Consider the following 10,663-nt stretch of genomic DNA (forward strand, 5'->3'; position numbering starts at 1 on the left):
GCATGTATGTTGTTGAAACAAGAGGTGGTGATGTATGATGAGGGAAAATACAAAAGTTACTATAATAAAATAAAATGCAGTTATGGTCAAATACAAAGTCATTATAATATTAGAAAGCAAATAACTTTGCTATTGAAAAAAAAATCAATCCAGGAAAGTGGTATATAGTGTACTAAGTAAGAACATGGACTGTGGAGTCAGACTGCTGCTGCTGCTGCTAAGTTATTTCAGTCGTGTCCGACTCTGTGCGACCCCATACATGGCAGCCCACCAGACTCCCCCATCCCTGGGATTCTCCAGGCAAGAACACTGGAGTGGGTTGTCATTTCCTTCTCCAGTGCATGAAAGTGAAAAGTGAAAGTAGAAGTCGCTCAGTTGTGTCCGACTCTTAGCGACCTCATGAACTGCAGCCTACCAGGCTCCTCTGTCCATGGGATTTTCCAGGCAAGAGTACTGGAGTGGGGTGCCATTGCCTTCTCCAGTGGAGTCAGACTACTTAAGTTCAAATCCCAGTCTTGTTTACACACTAGCTCTGTGATCTTCTGTAAGTTCTTTAGTTCTCTGTATTTCAGTTTCCTCATCTGTCAAATGTGGGTAATAATAATAATACCTATCTAATCGAGTTGACTTAAGGTCCATAATGTATGTTAGTTTTTCCTTTAAATTTTATTGAAGTATGCCATACATACAGAAAGTTACACAGATCATGTGCCAAACAGCTCAGTGAATTTCACAAAGTTAGCACATTCCTGTATGTCACCCCAATCAAGAAACAGAACACTGCTTACACCCCAGAAGTCTTCTTGATGCCCTCATCCAGTCATTACCTCCTCCAGCCCAAACATATCCACTTCTTGTCTTCGAGCACTGTGGATTCCTGTTGTCTACCTTTGAACTTTAAATGAAGATCTATGTGATATGCTTAGAACAATGCCTAGTACTAGTGCTTAGTTGCTTTCAGTCATGTCCAACTCTTTGCAAGCCCATGGACTGTAGCCCACCAGGCTCTGTCTGTCCATGGTGTTTCCAGGCAAGAATACAGGAGTGGGTTGCCATTTCCTTCTCCAGGGTATCTTCCCGACCCAGGGATCGAACCCTTGTCTCTTATGTCTCCTACATTGGCAGGCGAGTTCTTTACCACTAACTCCACCTGGGAAGGAAGCCCTGGCACACAGTAACACAATATAAGCTATCCAAAGTGATTTTAACTATAACAAGAAAGAAGGTATGTTTGGGGAGTAGAATTCTTAATAGGAATAATGCAATTAAAAGCAAATCTGTGAGCTAAAGGAAATGCCAACGGTTAAATATTAGACATTAAGCTTCTCTTAAAAATATTAGAGTTCTTGAGAACATTTTGTTTCTATAAATTATATTTATTGTATATTCCCTGATAAGAAAAATGCATTCCATTTGAGACATCAGAGAAAATATATGCCCAAATATTTTAACACAATCTAGAATAAGCATTTTATTCAAATTGTTAAAAGACTAATAAATGAAAAATTAGTTTGGCAGGAGGCTTTTCAGGCCTCAATTTCCTCGTTGTAAAATGGAGAGAATTGGTCCATCTCTAAGGTTCCTTCCAGCACTGACATTTAATGATTATATTTAAAAAGTTTCTTAAAAAGCGAAATCTGGTAATCTCTGAGTCATTGTTTTATAGCCAAATAATAAATCTAGAGTCACAGTCAAGCATGACCTTTTGGAAGAAAAACAGCAGGGTTTCTGTGAGAGAAAATCATGTCTGACTGATCTATTAGTAAATAACATATTGACAAAGAGAAACCAGGAGATAGAGTTTACATAGACTTTTAAAAAAGCTTTTGACAAGCTTCCATACTGTTGACATTTTTGTTGCTCTTAAATGAGTTGTTATGGGACTTGGGGAAACATTTTGCTATGAAAGGTGAACTAACTTACAGAATGAAATGGAAAATCGGAAAAAGTGGGTGCTTCTCTGGATAGAGAGGTGTCAGCATTAAGATTCCCATGGTCCCTGCCTTACTTAAATGTTATAAGTCGTGTAAAATAAGGTATACACAGTGGTGTTGCTGTGTTTGTAGCTGGCACTAAGCTCTTCTCAGTAGTGAAGTGGTAAGCTGGCACAGGATAAATTGCAAGCAAACCTCTCAAAATTGAGGAAGTAGGGCAAAGGTACAATACATTACCTCAGCAAGGTAAAACATTTATTTAAAAAAATCCTACTATACAATACCTATAATAAGATCTGTTGTTACTTATGGCTCTGGAAAGAGACTTAGGAGTTGTAGATATTTCTAGAACAATTTCAGCTGACTGTGCCATTTTGGCTGGTAAGGTCAACAAGATGCTGTATGTCAATAGAAAACAGAGTAACTCAATGGCTGATTCGTGTCAATGTATGACAAAACCCACTGAAATGTTGTGAAGTAATTGGCCTCCAACTAATAAAATAAAATTAAAAAAAAAAAATAAAATAAAATAGGAAACACCATGAAAAAAAAAAAAAGAAAGAAAACAGACTAGAAACAGAATACCATACTATCCTATTTTTGAAAAAACAATTAAACCTCATACAGCCATGTCTGGAACAGAATGTTTAATTCTGGGGGTTTTAATTTATGAAAGGGAAAATGTACCTCAAGAATGGAGTGAGAAGGTGCTGTTCTGAGACAGCCTCAGTGTTAGGATTCTTTAACCCAGGAAAGTGAAGATAGAGGCAATGGCCAAAGTTCACTAATAATTAGTGCTAATTTAGTACTCACTCTGTGCCTGGCACAGGTCTAAGCACTTGACGTGTATTGAATCTTTCAATACCTATTACCCCTATAAGGTAGGTCACACTCGTATCCGCGTTATGAAAACACCATAAAGGGTATGTACAGAGTAAATAGTGATCAGAACCATTCACTGGCTGGAGCTCGGAATAGACCTTAAAAGTCGAAAGAGTCAAATCCAAGACAAACAAAAGGAAGTGAGACTTTACACAGTAGGCAGAAAAACCTAGGGAACTCACCACCTAAAGCAACAGTACACGTTGAGCTGAAAAGAGATTCCAAGAAGGATTTAGACTATGTTGGTAGAAGATAAAACCAAAATAGCTTGGGAAGAGAATCTTGTGAAATGTACGTAATCTTTGAGGCTGTCATTAATGAGAACCACCACACCCTTTCCACTCCTACTGCCAAAATGTCTCTGAGTCCCCCTGTACAAATTCTGGGCTGGATGGGCCAGAAATTTGGCCAAGTGTGGCTTTTCCTTTTAATTATGACATAAGTAGGGAATAGTACATGAATTCCCTGTGGGCATTTCAAGATGGTTGTAATTTATGCTATACTTCAATGTCTTCATTGATACACAGAATCCTATTTTAAGCAAAGCTTAGCCCTGTAGAAATGAATCTTTTTCCAAACATTACTTGCAGAAGAGTGAATTGCCACACAGAGAGCAGGTAGAGGGGGTTTGCTTTAATATCCAGCCTCTATTCAGTATTTATTTGGGATTATTTCATGCTCATATTTCTTTCAGAAATTACATTTCAGAGAAAATAAATTTCATACAAGGAAAAAAAAAGCTTAAAAGAATACTCCTGTGTAAAAACCATCATATGAAAACTTACATGATACCTTCTCTGTCAGATCAATCTTTATGAAACTCAAGCGCAGACCATCCAGCGTTGCTGAGGGCTTCTTGGGTCTTGTTGGTATAACACTGCTGGATTCCACAGAATGCACCAACTTCCTCCCTTGTCTTTCTGACCTCTACCTTTTTGAAACATTGTATGTGCTCTGCCAATACTGTGAAAAAGAAACAGAGTAGAAAGTCTTGGAGTGAATGTCTAGTTACAGAGAACCTTATCTGTCGGAAGGAAGTATGAAAAGAAAAAAAGAAAAAACTTGGAAAGCTGACATACAAAGGAATGGGAAAGGGACAAATGAAGAGAGAAGATTGTTCTGAAGTATATTATACAACAATGAGAAATTGTTTGGGGACTTTCTTGGTAGCCTAGTGGTTAGGATTCTGGGCTTTCAGCACTGTGACCCAGGTTCAGTCCCTGGTCAGGGAACTGATATCACACAAGTGCAGTGCAGCCAACAACAAAAATAATAAAAATTAAAAATCTCTTTAAAATTTGTTTTCCTTTTTTCCATCTTTAAAAAAAAAATTATTTACTTTTAATTGCAGGCTAATTGCTAAATGTGGATCTAAATGGTAAAATGGATAATTGGGCCATCAGCAAAATGGCGAACCTGCCCAATCCTTCAAGCTGTCCTACTTTTCATAGCAGAGACTCTATGCTCTCTTCACTCCCCTCACTCTGACCCTATGTCCTCTGGCTACCCAAAGCTTATTTCAACAGCTAGTGGCTAAGCCAGTACTTCCTCACAGTGCCTCAGTTCTAGGCCATTCTCATCTCTCTTGGTCAAAAGGTATCTGTTTGATACCCTGACCTGAGAATATTTTCATCTTATTCATCTTAAAAAGAATATTTATGAAATGTGGCTGTCTCTCTACTTGGAGTTGCAAGTAGAGATATTTTGGGAGCAGAGGCCTCCTCACACCCTCAAATATCTGGTGGAAAGCCAACAGTTTTTGTCTAAATCAGGTAACCACAGTGACCTTACATTTCCTCATCTGTAGAATGGAGCTAATAATACCCTTCATTTCTGTTACAATTGACAACACTCACACACATTTACCTGTTTGGTCCTCAAAGCCACTCTCTGAGGTAAGGGTTATTTCTCCAGCCTACAGACAAGGGAACTGAAGCTCAGTGAGGTGAAGTAACTTGTCCTGGTATAATTTATGAAAAGGCTAGTGCGGAAGGAGAGGAGTCAGCTAGCAGAGACAGTGAATTGATATGTAATGACAGAAGCTGCCCAGACTGTGGTGCCTGGTGGAGGAGCCACATAGCTGTGTGGAGGCAGTATGAAATCAAGGATGTACATATGGGCTTTGGAGTCATAGACACATAGGTATGAAATCTTGGCCCTGCCTCATTTTACCTGGCATCCCTTCAGCAGGTCACCTTCTCTGAGTCTACAATGCCTCATTTGGAAGATGCAGATTCTTCCTTTAAGGAGATATTGTGAGGATTAAGTGAAACACTGAGTGTACTGTGCTTAATACAGTGTAGAGAACACGAGAAACAAGCAAAAAAATCTGGAATCTTCTGGAATGATTAGTGGTAGTAATACTTGGTACACGTGCTAGCCCACCACATGAAGTCCACTGGCAGAAAAGTAGAGTCAGCTGCTAGTAAGCAGGCTGTAGGCAAACAGAACCAAACATAGTTGACACAAGGAAAGAAAGAGAAGTCTGGTCAAGGCTACCTAGGACTAGGTTGCAGTTTCCTTAGTACAGCAGTTCTCAAGCTTGAGCCTATACTAGAATTACCTGAGGGACTTGTTAAATGACAGAGTGCTAGGCCTTATTCCCTGAGTGTCTGATTCAGAAGTTGAGGATGGGGCCTGAGAGCTGTCGTTTCTAATGAGTTCCCTGACCTTGGAAGCCCACTTTGAGAATCATTGTCAAAGAACGAAGAATCCTGTCCAGTTCTAAGCATCCGAGTCTCCTTGCTTTTGTCTCCACTTTCTGTCTTAATGAAAAATTCACCTGAAAATTGCCACCCTTATTCTGGTAGACCAAAGGGAATTGCCCGCAACTGAGGGCTTAGGCAATCAGAGAACTGTTGGAAACCAGGGATGGTGGTGGCAACGACCGCCCCAGACGGGATGGAGAGAACGCTTACAGCAGAACAAAGGTCAAGACTCAGATGAAAAAGAATCAGGGACAGCTGTGATTACAGAGCCATTCCCAGCTTGGATTTTCCCTCACAAGCTTTTTCTTGCCTAAGCTTTTTATCCCTTTTGTAACTACAACTGTATTGGGAGGAATGAGGAAAGAGTCACTGTATTTTTTTTCCTGAGCATTTCCTACTCCCTTGTTTTATTCTTTGTCGACCACAAGGCCAATATGAACTTGGAGAGCCTAGAGCAGCATGCACAGATCGTGGCAGCCAGAGCAAGAAGTTTGACAAAATTAGAGATCTCTCTTGAAGTAAAATATGTGCTATGTGCTCTGTATCATGTTACAGCAAATTCAAAGACCAAGGGCTGTGTTCCAACTGCCTGGCAGTTGTCAGTAACAAAGCCTCTGCTACCTGTTAAACACAGTTAATGAAGTAGTCTGTATTTATAAATCAGAGGATTTGTCTTTGAAAATAGTAACCTAATAGAACGAAAAAGATAGATAGCCTTGGATTTAGACTTCTGAATTACAAATCATCTGTCCCATGAGTTTGAAGGAGGTGTAAGAAACTTGTGCTCTTACATATTGAGAATACATATTTCTCCTGCAAATCTTAGGAAAATGAAACAGGAATAGGAACCTCTGCTAGAATTCTAAGAATGTAAGTTTCTTCAGCTGTTGATGCAGAGACTAGGGATTCCATATACAGTGTCTGGGCCTGTTCAGTGCCTTAAGCTATCAAGTATTTGCCTGTACCAGCCTACCCACATTGCATGAAAACAGGCCTCCCTCATTCTTTCAGAATTCATGGCTGCTGTCCTGAACCATTCACCCCAGCTTATCTCATACTCATTCCTGCCTCTTCCTCAGTCCGCTCTAATGTCTGACCTCATGATTCCTCTTTCTTCTTCTTGCCTTGCCTCACCCTAGGGACTGGCACTTGGTATACTTCTCCAACTCGAACCTTTTTGGAGTCCTCTTTGGCCAATTACCAGCTTTGCGACCTCATGGACTGTAGCCCACCAGGCTCCTCTGTCCATGGGATTCTCCAGGCAAGAATACTGGAGTGAGTTGCCATTTCCTTCTCCAGGGGAATCTTCCCAAACCAGGGATCGAACCCTGGTCCTCCCGCGTTGCAGGCAGATTCTTTACTGTCTGAGCCACCAGAGAAGCTCTGACTAACGCTTGGTCAATTAGCAGATTCTCTACTTGACTAGACTGCTCTTGGCATTCATGAATGAGTGCTGTGTGGGGACCAACCCCTTCCATAGGACGTTTATCCAGGCCCCCATGAAAGGTACCCCTATGCCATACACTACATCCGGGGAACAAAACTCAGATGTGAGAGATTTGCAACTCCTTGATACTGCTCTCAGAAGGAACAGAAAACAAATGGAAGGGAAAGAATTTGATTGCCCAATCATTAGATACAGAAGAACCAACTGAATTTCTCTATTATTTTCAGTACATGAGAAAGAAAAGTGATGGTTTATAGTATAAACTATTTAATAGTTCTGACTTCTCAGATGTGAAGGATTACTATTTCCCCCTTCTTCATACTCACCCCTCCACAACAACCCACCTATGGATTGATTGCCAAAACTTACTGATTCACTCTCTATGATGTCTCTTGAATCCATCATCTCTTGCCTGAGCTATTTGCAACAGTATTCTAATGACTGGTCTCCCTGCGGCCAATGTTTCTTTCTCTCCTGGTTCCACTCTCCCATGCCCTTCATCCCCTGCCAATCCATTCTCCACACTTCTGTCAAAGTAACCTTTCTAAAAACACAGATCTGATCCTGTTACTCCTCTTCTTAACACTTCCATTCCCGTATATGTATCTGATTGTTATTATATACTTTTGATTCTAGTTTTCTATAATAGAAGATAGGCTCTTCTAATTATGACAATAATATTGGTCTACCATGTATTGTGCTTTAGAGTGTTTTCACAACTATTACATAATTTTTGAAAATTAATCCTATGATTTAGGTATTATTTTATTTCTATATTTGAGGAGAAAGTATAACTTTTTATATATCATCAGTGGTGCATAGTATGCAGTGGACATATTAAAAGTTAAATATGTATTGGATCTATTTGGTTGAGTTGACCAGGTGCTTTTAAAGAAAAGTCAAACTTTCAGTTCCAGAAAATGAATTTGTTAAGTCTTATTCAGATGCTGACAAATCTCAGTTGTTTAGAACATGCAATTACTGAGGTCAAAGTTGACAGTTCAATTCCCATTTGTTTAAGTTAGCCTCATTCAGTTTCATGGACATAGTCTGTAACCCTAACCTCAGCCAACTATTTCACAATTGCAGGTCCCAATGGAACACGAGTAACAGAATACAGATAAATCTACATGTAAATCTAACTCTAGCCCTGTTACTTGAAAACAAATATAATGGTAACTCCTCAGGGTTATATAGATTTTTGTATATGCAGTTATACAAAGAAATTTTAGTTATAATCATCTAGACAAAGAGACAGTATGATTTTCCCAAATGATACTTCGAGAACCCTAGAGGATGCTCCATAAATATCTCATTCTGATAGTAGTTTTCTAATTATACAATTCCTGTCTAAATGCTAGTTTCATCTCTACTGATGACTCAGGTAACAATTATTAATGTAACCTCAGATAAACCCTGTAATAATTCTACTTATTAATTTCTGTATTCTCTCTGGAGTGAATAGCAAAATATTGTACATATCATATCAGCTTTCTCATTCACAGAGAGGTGATGAGCATCAGGCTCAACCTTCTGTACCTGTGACATCACAAACTACCTATGTGGTAGCATTATGGAGACCCTGATCTGTAATTTTCTTGTTTCCTCTTATTTACTCTGGGTTAAGGCACAAATCCATTGTTAATAAACAAATATCTGAGAGAAGTAATAAATTGTTGTCAGTCATTAGCACCCAGGTATGAATTAATTTATCAGATCCTTTCCACTAACATGTAATTAAAAGAGATGCCTTAAGAAAGACACCTGACTGGTATATTTTGATGGGAAGATAGTAGTTCATATCCCAAGGAACAGGATGGGACACACAGGGGTGAAGTAGGGATGGTCCAAGAAGAGAAAAGGGAACAGTACTGTAAGACAAGTCTATCTTAACATCCGCATTTGGCTTTTAGTCAGCAATAATAAGAATACATGAAATGGTATTATATAAACAGCATCCCATAGTGATTCAGAAACCAAGTTCTGATATCAGACAGACTTGGGTTCAAATTATAATTCTGCCATTTTCCAGTTGTGTGGCCTTAGGCAAGTTTCCTAATTATTCTGAGCTTCAAGTTGCTGATCTATGAAGGTAACAATAGTACATATCATACAAGGTTGCCTTGAGAATTAAATGGGATAATTCATGTAAAGCACTTAGTGGAATTTCTGAGACATACTAATGATCAAGAAATGTTGGCTATTACTATACATAAATTAAAAATTAAGGTTGCTTATTCTCATGTATGATATATTCTCAGTTGGAAGACTACTTTTAGTGGAGTCAGATTTATGCCACCTCAAAATAAAAACTATATAAAATTTCTCTGATGCTAGAAAGAAATAAACCTGATTAAAATGACACAAGAAATAGGCCCAAGAAATACATGAAGACAGGAGGATTCCTATGTTCCAAAAGAGACTTGAAAGCTATACTTTAGAAAGATGAGGTCTAATCCAATGTATAGACTTGACCCCGGAATTAGTACCAGGAGAACTCAGAGCAGGTTAGAAGGACAGCAGATGTAACAAAGCTGGGAACAGAAGCCAATGTTACTTATTCACCTAGAAACTGTGTAAGTTATCTGGTCAAACTGTAAAAAACAGGATGTAGTTTCCCTCAAAAACACAATTTAGAAGAAGAGAATGAAGGTATAATTCCTTTCCAAGATAGGAGTTTGAGGGCAAGACATCACTGATGATCAATTGAAAGGTCATGCTTATTGTTACTTAGTAAACTTTTAATTGACAGTTCAGAGAAAATAACATTTATGTTTGTGTCCTCCTTGAGCCGGAGGACGGTGCTTCTTGTTCAAAATCTGCTGATTAAGCCTTGCGCAGTGGCAGTATCGTAGCCAATGAGGTTTATCCGAGGCGCGATTATTGCTAATCAAAATCTGCTGATTAGCTGGCATATACAAATCTCAAATCGCCAAGTTACAGCTGTTGCTTTTTTAGGACATAAACAAAGAGTCCTTACCTATGTGACTGAAAGCAGACCAAAGTACTAGGTTTGATGGAATGTTAAAAGTATGGCTGTTAACTGTCCCCTGCATAATAACTCCTGACAGCCATTTCCTGCTTGGCAGCATGGGGGGAGGGTGCTGGAGAGTGTGGATGATTGACTTATCATCTTGACTCGTCATTATGACTTGAATAATCCCTTCTGCCTACCTGTCCTGAACAAGCAACACTTTCTTTCATTATGGAGACAGTGTCAGTATCTGGTTCTAAGGGGAAAGGTCATGATTTCGTTTTGTTGGATTCAAGAAATGTGAGTTTTTGAGTCAACAGAAGAACAAGTAATATTTGTATATGGTGCCTTTCAGCATATAAAGCATATTTTCATACATGACTTTAATTCCTATAATAGGTATATGAGGCAAGTCATAGCTATTTTTGCTTCTACTGTGACAACACTGAGTTTCTAGGGTAAAGAGACTTATCCTAAAACTCATAGCTGTTAAGTGACAAACATTTCAACATTGATTCCAACTTCTAGACTCTTGACATCCCACCCTAATTTTCATTAACACTATCTCCATCTACCAGGGTTCCTGGTCTATAATCCTTGTGTCTGACTTTTCCTTAAAACCCTTTCTTTGACTAGTCATGAGCTGCTATTAATTTTACCTCCATAGTGCTTCTCAAATCTATCCACTATTGAAATTCCTATCCCCACTTCTATGGCC

At 38.9% G+C, this 10,663-nt stretch overlaps 1 pseudogene; it reads left to right on the forward strand.

Moving 5' to 3' along the window:
* The first annotated feature begins 9,800 nt into the window (after positions 1-9,800).
* Positions 9,801-9,880, forward strand: LOC136155013 (U4 spliceosomal RNA; annotated as a pseudogene).
* The last annotated feature ends 783 nt before the right edge of the window (positions 9,881-10,663 follow it).

This window comes from Muntiacus reevesi, chromosome X (genome assembly GCF_963930625.1).
Source record: "Muntiacus reevesi chromosome X, mMunRee1.1, whole genome shotgun sequence".
NCBI lineage: Eukaryota > Metazoa > Chordata > Mammalia > Artiodactyla > Cervidae > Muntiacus > Muntiacus reevesi.